Raw genomic sequence first — 15,327 nt, forward strand, 5'->3', positions numbered from 1 at the left:
CAAGGAGCAAAAGTGCAGATCCACTTGATTCCGGGGGTGTGACCCATCCATCACAAGGCGAGAGCGGTATTGTACATGATGAGAGAGGGTGAAGATCGAGCTGGACCAGCTGAAACAAGAGGGCATCATTTCGCCGATCGAATTCACCGAGTGGGCTAGTCCGATTGTTCCGGTCCTCAAGGAAGACGGCACTGTCAGAATCTGTGGTGATTACAAAGTAACAATCAATCATTTCTCACTGCAGGATCAATACCCGCTACAAAAGGCAGACGACCTATTTGCGACGCTGGCTGGAGGAAAAACATTCACGAAGCTGGACTTGATCTCGGCCTACATGACGCAGGAGCTGGAGGAATCATCGAAGGGCTTCACCTGCATCAACACGCACAAAGGTCTCTTCATTTACAACAGATGGCCGTTTGGGATTCGACCAGCCACGGCGATATTCCAGAGGAACATGGAAAGCTTACTGAAGTCGGTCCCGCATACCGTGGTCTTCCAGGACGACATCTTGGTTACATGTCAGGACACTGTCGAGCATCTGCAGAAGCTGGAGGAGGTTCTTAGTTGGCTTAATCGTGTAGGGCTCAGGGTTAAAACACTCAAAGTGCATTTTCCTTGTGCCTGAAGTGGAGTTCCTGGGGAGAAGAAACGCGGCGGACAGCATCAGGCCCACCGATTCGAAGACGCAGGCAATCAAGAATGCACCGAGACCACAGAACATTAAGGAGCTGCGGTCATTTCTAGGACTCCTGAACTACTTTGGTAACTTCTTACCGGGTCTTAGCACACTGTTAGAACCATTGCACTCTTTACTGCATAAAGGAGATGAATGGGTATGGGGTAAAAGCCAAGAAAATGCCTTTGAGAAAGCTAGGAAACTGTTATGCTCAAACAAATTGCTTGTGTTGTATGATCCATGTAAGCGTTTGGTACTAGCATGTGATGCGTCGCCATATGGTGTCAGGTGTGTATTGCAACAAGCTAATGAATCTGGGAAATTGCAACCGGTTGCTTATGCATCCAGAAATCTGTCTAAGGCTGAGAGAGCCTACAGCATGATCGAAAAAGAAGCGTTAGCGTGTGTTTATGGGTAAAGAAAATGCATCAATATTTGTTTGGGCTCAAATTTGAATTGGAAATCGACCATAAACCACTGATATCCCTCTTTTCTGAAAGTAAGGGGATAAATACGAATGCATCGGCCCGCATCCAGAAATGCGCGCTCACGTTGTCCACATACAACTACGCCATCCGCCACAGGCCAGGCACAGAAAACTGTGCCGATGCTCTCAGTAGGCTGCCATTGCCTACCACAGGGGTGGAGATGGCACAGCCCGCAGATTTAGTTATGGTAATGGAAGCATTCGAGAGTGAACAATCACCTGTTACCGCCCGACAGATTAGAACCTGGACGAGGCAGGACCCTTTAGTGTCCTTAGTAAAAAAACTGTGTGCTCCACGAGAGTTGGCCTAGTGCCCCGTTAGAGATGCAGGAAGAAATAAAGCCGTACCAGCGGCACAGAGATGAAATGTCCATACAGGCAGACTGCCTCCTATGGGGTAATCGGGTAGTGGTGCCAAAAAAGGGCAGGGACACTTTCATTTGTGACCTCCACAGTACTCACCCAGGCATTGTAATGATGAAAGCGATAGCCAGATCCCATGTGCGGTGGCCCAATATCGATGCAGACTTAACGAGTCCTGTGTGCACAAATGTAACACATGTTAAGCAATGCACCCAGGGAGGCGCCACTAAGTTTATGGTCCTGGCCCTCCAAACCGTGGTCCAGGGTTCATGTCGACTATGTAGGCCCATTCTTGGAAAAAATATTCCTTGTGGTTGTAGATGCACACTCCAAATGGATTGAATGTGAGATAATGTCAGCAAGCACGTCCACTGCCACTATTGAAAGCCTGTGGGCCATGTTTGCCACGCACGACCTGCCTGATGTCCTTGTGAGTGACAATGGGCCATGCGTTACCAGTGCCGAGTTCAAAGAGTTCATGACCCGCAATGGGATCAAATATGTCACATCTGCCCCATTTAAACCAGCGTCCAATGGTCAGGCAAAGTGAGCAGTGCAAACAATCAAGCAGAGCTTGACGAGGGTAACTGAAGGCTCACTGCAGACTCGCCTATCCCGAGTCCTGCTTAGTTACCGCACAAAACCCCCTTGTTCACTGGGATTCCCCCCGCTGAACTGCTCATGAAAAGGGCACTTAAGACAAGGCTCTTGTTAGTCCACCCTGATCTACATGAACAGGTAGAGAGCAGGCGGCTTCAACAGAATACATATCATGATCGCGCAAGTGTCGGCACTGTCATAGCCAAAGAGGGGAGTAGGGTGTTTCTGGTCAAACTTTCAAATGGACTCATCTGCAGAAAACACTTGGACCAAACCAAACTCAGATTCATGGATTATCCAGAACAATCCACAATAGACTCTACCTTTTTCGACCCCCCAACACATACATAAGTGGCAACCGACCCAGCGGTTGACCACGAAGCAGAGCCCATCACCTGCAGCAGCCCAGCAGGACTCACCACACCCAGCAGCCCTGCAAGGCCAGCTGTGCAGCAGCTCAGCCAGGGCCCAACAAATGACTCACCAAAACCAGCATTTGCACTGAGACAATCAACCAGGGAAAGGAAGGCCCCAGATCGACTCACATTGTAAATAGTTACACCATTGACTTTGGGGGCAGGGGGAGTGTTGTCATATATGTAAACCTGTAAATACCTTGTTTAATCACCAGAGGGCTCATCCCCTGGAGTCCCAAGGGATCCCACAATCCCTTGGGAGCACCTGTACATAAGGAGGCCTCACAGGCTGGAGAGGCACTCTGGAGACCTGCAATAAAGGACTACAGTCACACATTACTTTAAGCTTACAGCATCTGGTCAGTATCTTTATTCAGGACATAACAGTAAGGAACTGTCCGTTCTACATTCGTATGAGCCCAGAAACTATTAATGGTGATATTGGCAGACAGATCCTTAGCACATTCATCTAACATTCCTTTGTCAGCTAGTTTAATGGAAGCATTAATTTCTAACATTAATAAGTTATAGGCTTTTGTCATTATAGTTGCATTAATATTCACATAACAAAAGCTATGTAACGTAAACAGCGTGCTCCTAATAGATAAGAATAAGCTGAATTTGTTTAAGGTTGTCGAGTGAGATGTCGAACTGGCAGCTATCATTTGTTTGTAAATGATATTGTTTCCCTATCTACCAGTTTTCAGATCAAGTTTGTAGTTGAAAGGCAAAATTTTGATAAGAGCAATTTCAGATAAGGATACATTTTTCTGGAACAAATTTGCCTGCTTTTGAAAGGAGGCAATTGTTTTATTGATGTCACATTGACAAGAAATTGTGCATTCCAGCTGGCTTTTGACGTGATGAGATGGAGCTTTTACTCCAAGTGCAAAGGGACGATTTTAATTCTGCCTTCCCGGCAGAAATAGAACATTAATGGAGTTAAAATCGCTGTATATCACTTACCACCCCATTACTGCTTTGCCAACATATTTACCGGGGCCTTACGCTGGGTAGCCCAGGCAAATGCCTGAATCATTAATGTATGCAAATCAAGATCCCACCATGTACATAGGATCCCAGTGTAATTTCAAGGGACAATTGGACAGTGTGTGCACCATACACACTCCACCTTGTTGAACTGAGCAGTGAAGAGGAAGAGACCCTAAAAACAAATAGGCTACCACCCGCCAGCCCTGACTTCACTACTGATGGTTTTGGCCAGAAGAGAGTGATGGATTATTTAAATGAGGCCCGAGAGGTAATAATGGCTCGAGTCTCACACTGAGCTCTTCCCAGGAGTTTTCCTCCCGCCCCGCACTCCCACCTACTCCAAACATGTTCCCAGTTAAAATCGATCCCATAATCATTAATATTTTTGTTATTTGTTTACTTTTAACCATCAAAAGTTTTTAAGTCATAGTTAATGAACAATTTTCAAAGTAAAGCTGTAGCTGAAATTATTACTGGTATGACTACGGTGAAAGAGCACAGAGAAGTTTTGTTATCCAGCCTCTGATTAATTTTGAAGGGTTTACTTCACAGGAAAGCATTCTGACACTGTTGGTATATGCCATTGCTACTGTTGATTAAGAGCACATATAGGACAATAGGACTATTTTGGTAACATTCATCTGCTGTTGATGAGGAAGCACAGTACATGATCCACAAATACACTTCATGTGTCACATCTTTGTGGGAGCAGTAATGAACCGTGTCTCACAAATGTCAGTTGTAATGGATGTCACGACAGAATGAAAATTTTAAAAGCACATGGCAAAGAAATGCATTACCTGCATGATATGTACTGATCCTCTGATTCATTATTCGATGTAGATAAAATCTTCCCATGAAAAGATCATTGTTAACTTCTGTCAGGGCATTGATTTGTTCTGGTGCCACATTAAAAATAACTGCATTCAGTTGAATGATACTTTAAATACTTCATCCGTATTTAGAATAATTAAAAAAGCTAATGCTCAATTTAATCAGTGCCACCTAAATCACCCCATTATTAACCTCTTATTTTCAGAAACTGAGCTGCTGTTTTGTTAGGGAATTTGTATCCAGCATCTGCTCAATTCCACAGCACTGTATTTGCAAACCTTTCAATCAAAGGAATAATATCTCATTATCTTTGGCCTGCTGAGGAAAAATAAATTACTCAAAACAGTATGGTGAAAGCCTATATTTCTGCACTAATTACAGGCTTTGTTTTGTCTCCCATGAGCATATTTTACAAACTCGTCAGTCTTACAAAAGGTACCACTGTTAATCCACTATTTGCCTTGTTCTCCATTGCAGCTGCTTAGGAGGTAGAGTGCAAACAGAACTGCATTTAAGGTCATCCCTTTTAAATCTACTGCATGGAGTCTACAAGCAGGGAAGAAAGCAGCTAAATTATTGCTGGGAGTAACAGTAAGAAAAAACTCTAGATAAGATAACCTCATTGTTCCTTTATTTATGAGACCCAGGGAGACTGTGCTCTGCACTGCATCCACCAATCAATGATAAAGAGATTGCATCAGGATTCCAGGATTAAATATTAGTCCCAGGGTCCCAGCTACAAAGTGAGCTCAAATAAATATATAACAGAAAACATTTAAAACAGTCCATTGATAATATTTTTCTAGATTTTTTTTAAACAATCAGTGACAAACTACTTTTCTTGAAGAATAAAATAACTGTTTAAAATAAATGACTGTTTAAATATTCCACATAACTTAATGGGCTTAATTAATATTATTAACTTGCAGAATGATAATTCTGTTGTTGTTAAATGCTGAAATGTGCAGCCCTCTTAATAAAACTGAGCTGATTGTCCTAGTATAAATTGCAAATGCAATTAGCACATTGATTATCTCTCTTTTGGATGAGTTGTTAAACTGAGGCCTTATCTAACTGTTCAGATGGACGCAAAAGTTCCTATTGCACTATTCAAAGAAGAGGAGGTCTCCCGGTGTCCTAGCCAACATTTATCCCTCAAGCAACAGCACCAAAACAGATTCAATGCTCATTTATCAACATTTCTGTTTGTAGTACCTTGCTGTGTAACATTGGAACAGGAGTAAGTAATTTAGCCGCTCAGACCTGTACCGTCATTCAATTAGATCATGATTTACCTGTACCTCAACTCCATTTGTCCGCCTTTGATCCATATCCCTTGATACCCTTACTTAATAAAAATCTGTCAATCTCAGTCTTGAAAATTTCAATTGTCCCAGCATTTACTGTTTTTTGGCAGAGAGAATTCCAGATTTTCATTATTCGTCGAGTGAAACAATGCTTCCTGATTTCAGTCCTGTTTGGCCTAACTCTCATTTTTAATGTGGCTTACTTTGTTCTGCATTCCCCCATCAGAGGAAATAGCTTCTCTGTATCTATTCTATCAAAACATTTTATCATATTAAAATGGTCTCCAGGCTAGGTCCAGGACCACCCCAATCTCTGTCGTCGAGCTACAGTACGCGGACGACGCCTGCGTCTGCGCACATTCAGAGGTTGAACTCCAGGACATAGTCGACGTATTTACTGAAGCATATGAAAACATGGGCCTTACACTAAACATCCGTAAGACAAAGGTCCTCCACCAGCCTGTCCTCGCCGCACAGCGCTGCCCCCTAGTCATCAAGATCCACAGCACGACCCTGGACAATGTGGACCATTTCCCATACCTCGGGAGCCTTTTATCAACAAAAGCAGACATTGATGAGGAGATTCAACACTGCCTCCAGTGCACCAGAACAGCCTTCAGCCACCTGAGGAAAAGTGTGTTTGAAGACCAGGCCCTCAAATCTACCACCAAGCTCATGGTCTACATGGTCTGTAGTAATACCTGCCCCTCTGTATGGCTCAGAGACATGAACCATGTACAATAGACACCTCAAATCGCTGGAGAAATACCCCCAACGATGCCTCCGCAAGATCCTACAAATCCCCTGGGAGAACAGAAGCACCAACATCAGTGTCCTCGTCCAGTCCAACATCCCCAGCATTGAAGCACTGACGACACTTGAACAGCTCCGCTGGGCAGGCCACATTGTCCGCATGCCAGACACGAGACTCCCAAAATAAGTGTTCTACTCGGAACTCCTTCATGGCAAACGAACCAAAGGTGGACAGAGGAAACGTTACAAGGACACCCGCTAAGCCTCCCTGATAAAGTGCAGCATCCCCACTGACACCTGGGAGTCCCTGGCCAAAGGCCGCCCTAAGTGGAGGAAGTGCATCTGGGAGGGCGCTGAGTATCTCGAGTCTCAACGCCGAGTGCATGCAGAAAACAAGTGCAGGCAGCAGAAAGAATGTGCGGCAAACCTGTCCCACCCTCCCTTACCCTCAATGACTGTCTGTCCCACCTGTGGCAGGGACTGTGGCTCTCGTGTTGGACTGTTCAACCACCTAAGGACTCATTCTTACAGTGGAAGCAAGTCTTCCTCGATTCCGAGGGACTGCCTATGATAATGATGGTATATGTTATGTATGGAAACATTATAATTGTGTAAGACTTGCCACCAGAGGCCCAAGGGTCACCTGCACATCTCATGCAAGCGAGTATAAAAGGTTGTCTGCTATGCTGCTTTGGCACTCTGAAGTTTTATTAAAGAGACTAAGGTCACATCAGTTTAAGTTCACAGCACTCAGTCTTGTGGAGTTATTCTAAACATAATAATTGGCGACGAGTAACAGATCATGAACTTTCACATAGTTATGGCTGTCATTGGTATTCTTGAGTGATTTGTAGAGGGTGATTGGGAAGCCTTCTTTGAACGTCTCAACCAGTACTTCGTGGCCAACAAGCTGGATGCGGACGATAAAGCGATCAAGCGCAGGGCGATTCTCATCACCGTTTGTGGGTCTACATACGACCTCATCAAGCATCTGCTAGCAACGACGAAACTAATGGAAAAAACATATGCAGAGTTGTGTACGCTGGTTCGGGAACACCTCAAGCCAAAGGAGAGCATCTTAATGGCCAGGTAAAGCTTCTATACGCACCATCGCTCCGAAGGCCAGGACGTGGCGAGTTATGTCGCCGACCTAAGACGCCTTGCAGGACCTTGCGATTTTGCTGCATTTTGGGGGGAAATGTTGCGGGACTTTTTCATGCTTGGAATCGGCCATGAGGTCATTTTTTGCAAGCTGCTGTCTCCCAAATTCCCAGACCTGAACAAGGCCATCACGATAGCCCAGGCTTTCATGTCCACGAACAATAATACTAAACTGATATCTTCTCAGCATCGAAGCTCACCGGCAAGTATTGTGCATAAAATAACGCCATTAGCAGACAGAACTGTACATGGCAGGGCCTACACATCTGCACTGCAAGACCTAGGATGACTCAGAATCCGCTGTGGAGCGTGAATGTGAATCCATTAACACCATGTTGGCACTGCAGGGGTAATCATAGAGCCCATCAATGTCAATTCAAGCACAACGTGTGCAAAGGCTGCAAGACAATGGGGCACCTCCAGCGAACGTGCAAAAGGGCTGTGACTCAGCACGTGGCAGAGTCGGCAGAAGATGGTCGATCTGAAGCGGGTCACGCAGAACGAGTAAGAGAGGCAACTCAACCCGAGGCCAAGGAAGAAGTGTATAGGGTACACACCTTCATCACCAAGAGCCCTCCTATTATGCTGAAAATCAAATTAAATGACATTCCAGTTTCCATGGAGTTGGACACGGGGGTGAGTCAGTCAATTATGAGTCAGAAGGCTTTTGAGAAACTGTGGGGCAACAAGGCACAGAGGCCCAAACTGAGTCTGATTTATACAAAGCTGCGCACTTACACCAAAGAGCTCATACCAGTCATTGGCAGTGCGGCAGTGAAGGTAACATACGATGGAGCTGTGCATGACATCACTATGGATTGTACCAGGCGATGGCCCAATGCTGTTCGTCAGAAGCTGGCTGGGAAAGATTCGATGGAACTGGGATGACATCAAAGCACTGTCTTCGGTGGATGACACCACGTGCGCCCAAGTGCTGAGTAAATTTCCGTCGCTATTTGAACCAGGCATCGGCAACTTCACAGGCGCCAAGGTGCAGATCCATCTAGTCCCTCATGCATGGCCCGTTCATCTCAAGGCTTGAGCGGTTCCATATATGATGAGTGAGAAAGTCGAGATCGAACTGGGCAGACTTCAATGAGAGGAAATCATATCGCCAGTTGAGTTCAACGAGTGGGCCAGTCCAATTGTTCTGGTGTTGAAAAGCGATGGCACGGAGACTACAAGGTATCGATTAACCGAGTCTTAGTACAAGACCATAGAAACATAGAAAATAGGTGCAGGAGTAGGCCATTCGGCCCTTCAAGCCTGCACCACCATTCAATAAGATTGTGGCTGATCATTCACCTCAGTACCCCTTTCCTGCTTTCTCTCCATTGTGGCGTATGTAGCACTCAAATCACTGACTCCACACAGTCTGGTATTGTAGTAACTGCCGTGACCTTGGTCCTTTATTGTGTAACTCCAGAGTGCCTCTCAGGTGTGGTGGACAGCCTTTTATACTCTGTCTTGCAGGTACTTTCAGGTCTCCCACCACAGCGCCCTCTGTGGCGCACCATTGTACTTATACATTTAATGTACCTGGACAATACATAACATCTCACTCCCCCCCCCCCTCAGTTCCAAAAGCCATTGCCGATAACCTCGGTCTTGTTCCTCCTGGTTGATTTGTGAATGTGAGTTCATGACCATCCACTTCCCTTTTCCCCCCCATGTGGTGTTTGTAGTCCTTACGTGGGTGATGAAGTACACGAGCATAACCTCCAACAGAAAGCAGGTATACATAGACAATACATTAGCATGGTACATGCAATATATGGTACAGATGTAATGTCAAAAGGTTGCAGGTACACTGAACAGTTATTTAATTCCAGCTCCTCTGGGTGAGGTATGGTGGTGGTATACTGCCCCTTTTTGCCCGAGGTAATGGGCTGCGCTGAGACAGGGTATCGCAACTGGTGCATTGCCTCTGTTCTCAGAAAGTAGTTGCCTTGGCGGCTCATCTGCAGCCGCTGAACCATTGCATGAATCACATAAATCGAAAATCGCATTAGTTCATTCGTCATGTTAGTCACGGGTCCATTACCCTTTTACATGTACCTCGTGGTATTAACTATTTTCGTAATTCATATCCATATTTTAAACACAGTAACCATTCAGCATTAAAATATTAACTCTTATCACAAGTCCGTCATCCTTCATTCACATTGCTCATTTAGACTCGCTCTTGCCTTACAAAAGTCTCTTTGTGGGAACTGCCAACGGTGTAAGGCCCTTTTAAGACTCCCGGATGCATTTCCCTTTAAGACGCCATCTTGTGTTTCCCACGAGGCTTTCACTGGGCGGCGCCATTTTAGTTTCTCTGCTTGCCACGAAGCTCGTCAACATCTTGAGCTCGCTGTCAAAGAAGAAAGAAAGTGTAAAATCACGCTTGAAAGGGGAAATTCTGGCCTCGGCTTCAGCATTGCAGGTGGCACAGATAATCCGCACATTGGTGATGATCCGAGCATATTCATTACAAAAATCATTGTAGGAGGTGCAGCTGCACAGGATGGAAGACTGCGGGTGAATGATTGCATCCTTCGGGTAAATGATGTAGATGTAAGGGAAGTAACACATAGCAAAGCAGTAGAAGCTTTAAGAGAGGCTGGATCGATTGTGCGATTATAAATGCGGAGAAGGAAGCCCGTCACTGGAAAGATCTTAGAAATAAAACTTGCCGCATTCTCCCAGGTCATACCATCCGCCGCTGTAGCCTCCTCTCCTGCCGTTCCAGCTGCCGCTGTAGCCTCCTCTCCTGCCGTTCCAGCCGCCGCTGTAGCCTCCTCTCCTGCCGTTCCAGCCGCCGCTGTAGCCTCCTCTCCTGCCGTTTCAGCCGCCGCTGTAGCCTCCTCTCCTGCCGTTCCAGCCGCCGCTGTAGCCTCCTCTCCTGCCGTTCCAGCCGCCGCTGTAGCCTCCTCTCCTGCTGTTCCAGCCTGGGCTGTAGCCTCCACCGCCACTGTAGCCTCCTCTCCTGCTGTTCTGGCCGCCGCTGTAACCTCCTCTCCTCCCGTTGCCATGGCTACCATCACCACCACCGTCCCGGCCTCCACCGTAGCCGCGAATGCCGCCCGACTCCCGCTCCGTGTGGGCCCCCCCGATTTGTAGTCTGTCGATGGATTTCCCGATCAACGCCTGCTCTTCCAGGGTCTGCTCGTCTGTGGAGGCTGAGGCTGCAGAATTGCTTGAGGTCAGGAGTTCTGGACTGCTGTCGCCTGTGTGGGGATTTAGACTGCTAGTGAACGGCGTCTTTCTCCTCCAGCTCGGTCGGCGCTGCTCTTTGGGAACCCGGGGAACAGCAGCCTGTGGAGGAATGAAGTCTTCCCAGCTCCCATGGATCTTTCCCATCCACCTCCTGCCGAGAAGCGTCAGCCCATCACCTGCAATGACCCACAAAGGTAAACCGTGTGTCTCGGCCCCGTGAGATACCTGCACATCCGCTCTGCCAAAAACAGGAATCAGTTCCCTGGTGTAGGTACGCAGCTTCGCCGTGACCGGGACCAGCTTGGGTCGTGCAGCTGGGTTGACCCACAGTTTCTCAAAAGTTCTCTGACTCATCAACGACGGACCCAATCCAGTGTCCACTTCCATACTCACTGGGACTCTGTTGATCTTGACTTCCATAATCACTGGGGCCGAATCGTCGGTCGACGTGTACAGTCCAAACAACGTCTCATCTTCTTCTGCCTGTTCCTCACTGGAAAATGGATCCTCTACCATCTCCTCAGCCAGACGGTGAGTCAGGTTTCTTTTGCATATATGCTGAAGGTGGCCTTTCGTGTGGCAGGTATTACACGTGTACTCCGCAAACCTGCACCGGTGAGCCCCGTGGCTTCCTCCACAGCGCCAGGTGCTACTCGATTAGCCCCCCTCGGCGGACTCTGAGTTCCACGACCCCGAGATCCGTGCTCTCTGCCCTGGGCAGAGCCACGTTCTGCAGTTTTGTCCGTGGTGGGCGCTATCCTGTGGACAGTGCCTGCCGGGTTCGAGACTGTGTGGATCATCTGCATGGTGCTGCACATCGAGGTCATAAATTCTCTGCTGATGGTGAGGGCTTGCTTCAGGGTGACTGTGGGTGCAGTGGATAGCAGCCTGTGAAGGAGACCCTCATGGCCAATCCCCATAACAAAGACGTCTCGCAACGTGTCGTCAAGGTGTGTGCCAAAGTCACATGGCGCCTCGAGTCTCCTGAGGTCCGCAGCATATTTGGTGACATCCTGGCCCTCAGGTCTGCAGTGGTGGTAGAATTTGTGCCGGGCCGTGAGGATGCTCTCCTTCGCTTTCAGTTGGTCACGAATGAGTGCGATCAGCTCCTCATATGACCTATCCCTGGCGCTTGCGGGTGCCAGCAAATCCCTGACGAGACAGTAAACCTCATCACCACAACTGAAAAACAATATCGCCTTACGCTTCTCTCTCAGTGCGTCCGTGTTCCCCGACAGGTCGTTTGCTGTGAAGTAGTACTCGAGCCTTTCCGTAAAGGCCTCCCAATCATTGCCCACCGTAAAATCCTTCAACGAGACCAGAGTAGCCATGGTTGCGTGAAGTTCGTCCGTGTCCTTGTCGCCAATGTGGTGTATGTAGCACTCAAATCACTGACTCCACACGGCCTGGCGTTGTAGTAACTGCCGTGACCTTGGTCCTTTATTGTGTAACTCCAGAGTGCCTCTCAGGTGTGGTGGGTAGCCTTTTATTCTCTGTCTTGCAGGTACTTACAGGTCTCCCACCACAGCGCCCTCTGTGGCGCACCATTGTACTTATACATTTAATGTACCTGGACAATACATATCATCCATAGCCCTTGATACCTTTAGCCATAAGGGCCACATCTAACTCCCTCTTGAATATATCCAACAAACTGGCATTAACAATTCTCTGCGGTAGGGAATTCCACAGGTTAACAACTCTCTGAGTGAAGACGTTTCTCCTCATCTCAGTCCTAAATGCTTACCCCCTATCCTTAGACTGTGTCCTCTGGTTCTGGACTTCCCCAACATCGGGAACATTCTTTCTGCATCTAACCTGTCCAGTCCCGTTAGAATTTTATATGTTTCTATGAGATCCCCTCTCATCCTTCTGAACGCCAGTGAATACAGGCCCAGTCGATCCAGTCTCTCCTTATATGTCAGTCCAGCCATCCCGGGAATCAGCCTGGTGAACCTTCGCTGCACTCCCTCAATAGCAGGAACGTCCTTCCTCAGATTAGGAAACTAAAACTGAACACAATATTCCAGGTGAGGCCTCACCACTGCAGTAAGACCTCGCTGCTACTATACTCAAATCCCCTTGCTATGAAGGCTAACATACCATTTGCCTTCTTCACCGTTTGCTGTACCTGCATGCCAACTTTCAATGACACCCAGGTCTCGTTGCAGCTCCCCTTTTCCGATTTTGCCGCCATTCAGATAATATTCTGCCTTGAAGTTTTGGCCCCCAAAATGGATGACCTCACATTTATCCATATTGCACTGCATCTGCCTTGCATTTGCCCACTCACCTAAACTGTCCAAGTCACCCTGCAGCCTCTTAGCATCCTCCTCACAGCTCACACCACCACCCAGTTTAGTGACATCTGCAAACTTGGAGATATTACACTCAATTCCTTCATCTAATCATTAATGTATATTGTAAATAGCTGGAGTCCCAGCACTGAGCCCCGCGGCACCCCACAAGTCACTGCCTGCCATTCTGAAAAGGACCCGTTTATCACTCTGCTTCCTGTCTGCCAACCAGTTCCCTATCCACGTCAGTACATTACCCCCAATACCATGTGCTTTAATTTTGCACACCAATCTCTTGTGTGGGACCTTATCAAAAGCCTTTTGAAAGTCCAACTACACCACATTCACTGGTTCTCCCTTGTCCACTCTACTCATCACATCCTCAAAAAATTCCAGAAGATTTGTCAAGCATGATTTCCCTTTCTTAAATCCATGTTGACTTGGACCGATCCTGTCACTGCTTTCCAAATGTGCTGTTATTTCATCTTTAATAATTGATTCCAACATTTTCCCCACTACTGATGTCAGGCTAACTGGTCTATAATTACCCGTTTTCTCTCTCCCTCTTTTTTTAAAAAGTGGTGTTACATTAGCTACCCTCCAGTCCATAGGAACTGATCCAGAGTTGATAGACTGTTAGAAAATGATCACCAATGCATCTACTATTTCTAGGGCCACTTCCTTAAGTACTCTGGGATGCAGACCATCAGGCTCCAGGGATTTATCGGCCTTCAATCCCATCAATTTCTCTAACATAATTTCCTGCCTAACAATGATATCCTTCAGTTCCTCCTTCTCACTAGACCCTTGGTCCCCTAGTACTTCCAGAAGGTTATTTGTGTCTTCCTTCGTGAAGACAGAACCAAAGTATTTGTTCAACTGGCCTGACATTCCTTTGTTCCCCATTATAACTTCACCTGAATCTGACTGCAAGGGACCTACGTTTGTCTTCACTAATCTTTTTCTCTTCACATATCTATAGAAGCTTTTGCAGTCAGTTTTTATGTTCCCGGCAAGCTTCCTCTCGTACTCTATTTCCCCCTTCCTAATTAAACCCTTTGTCCTCCTCTGCTGAATTCTAAATTTCCCCCAGTCCTCAGGTTTGCTGCTTTTTCTGGCCAATTTATATGCCACTATCCTTAATTTCCCTTGTTAGCCACGGTTGAACCACCTTCCCCGTTTTATTTTTATTCCAGACAGGGATGTACAATTGTTGAAGTTCATCCACGTGATCTTTAAATGTTTGCCATTGCCTATCCACCATCAACCCTCTAAGTATCATTTGCCAGTCAATTCGAGACAATTCACGTCTCATACCATCAAAGTTACCTTTCCTTAAGTTCAGGACCCTAGTCTCTGAATTAACTGTATCACTCTCCATCTTAATAAGAAATTCGACCATATTGTGGTCACTCTTCCTCAAGGGGCCTCGCACAACAAGATTGCTAATTAGTCCTTTCTCATTACACATCACCCAGTCGAGGATGGCCAGCTCTCTAGTTTGTTCCTCGACATATTGGTCCAGAAAATCATCCCTAATATACTCCAGAAAATCCTCCTCCATCACATTGCTACCAGTTTGGTTAGCCCAATCAATATGTAGATTAAAGTCGCCCATGATAACTGTTGTATCTTTATTGCACACATCCCTAATTTCTTGTTTGATGCTGTCCCCAACCTCACTACTACTGTTTGGTGGTCTGTACACAACCCGCACTAATGTTTTCTACCCTTTGGTATTGCGCAGCTCCACCCATACAGATTCCACATCATCCAAGCAAATGTCCTTCCTTACTATTGCGTTAATTTCCTCTTTAACTAGCAATGCTACCCCACCTCCTTTTCCTTTCTGTCTATCCTTCCTGAATGTTGAATACCCTGGATGTTGAGTTCCCAGCCTTGGTCACCCTGGAGTCATGTCTCCGTGATGCCAATTATTTCATATTCATTAATTGCTATCTGTGCAGTTAATTCGTCCACCTTATTATGAATACTCCTCACACTGAGGCACAGAGCCTTCAAGCTTGTCTTTTTAACACACTTTGCCCTTTTAAAATGTTGCTGCAATGTGGCCATTTTTGATTTTTGCCCTGGGTTTCTCTGCCCTCCACTTTTACTTTTCTTCTTTCTATCTTTTGCTTCTGCCCCTATTTTACTTCCCTCTGTCTCCCTGCATAGGTCCCCATCCCCCTGCCATATTAGTTTAACCCCTCCTCAACAGCACTAGCAAACACTC

Source organism: Pristiophorus japonicus, chromosome 4, assembly GCF_044704955.1.
Source record: "Pristiophorus japonicus isolate sPriJap1 chromosome 4, sPriJap1.hap1, whole genome shotgun sequence".
NCBI classification, from domain to species: Eukaryota; Metazoa; Chordata; class Chondrichthyes; family Pristiophoridae; genus Pristiophorus; species Pristiophorus japonicus.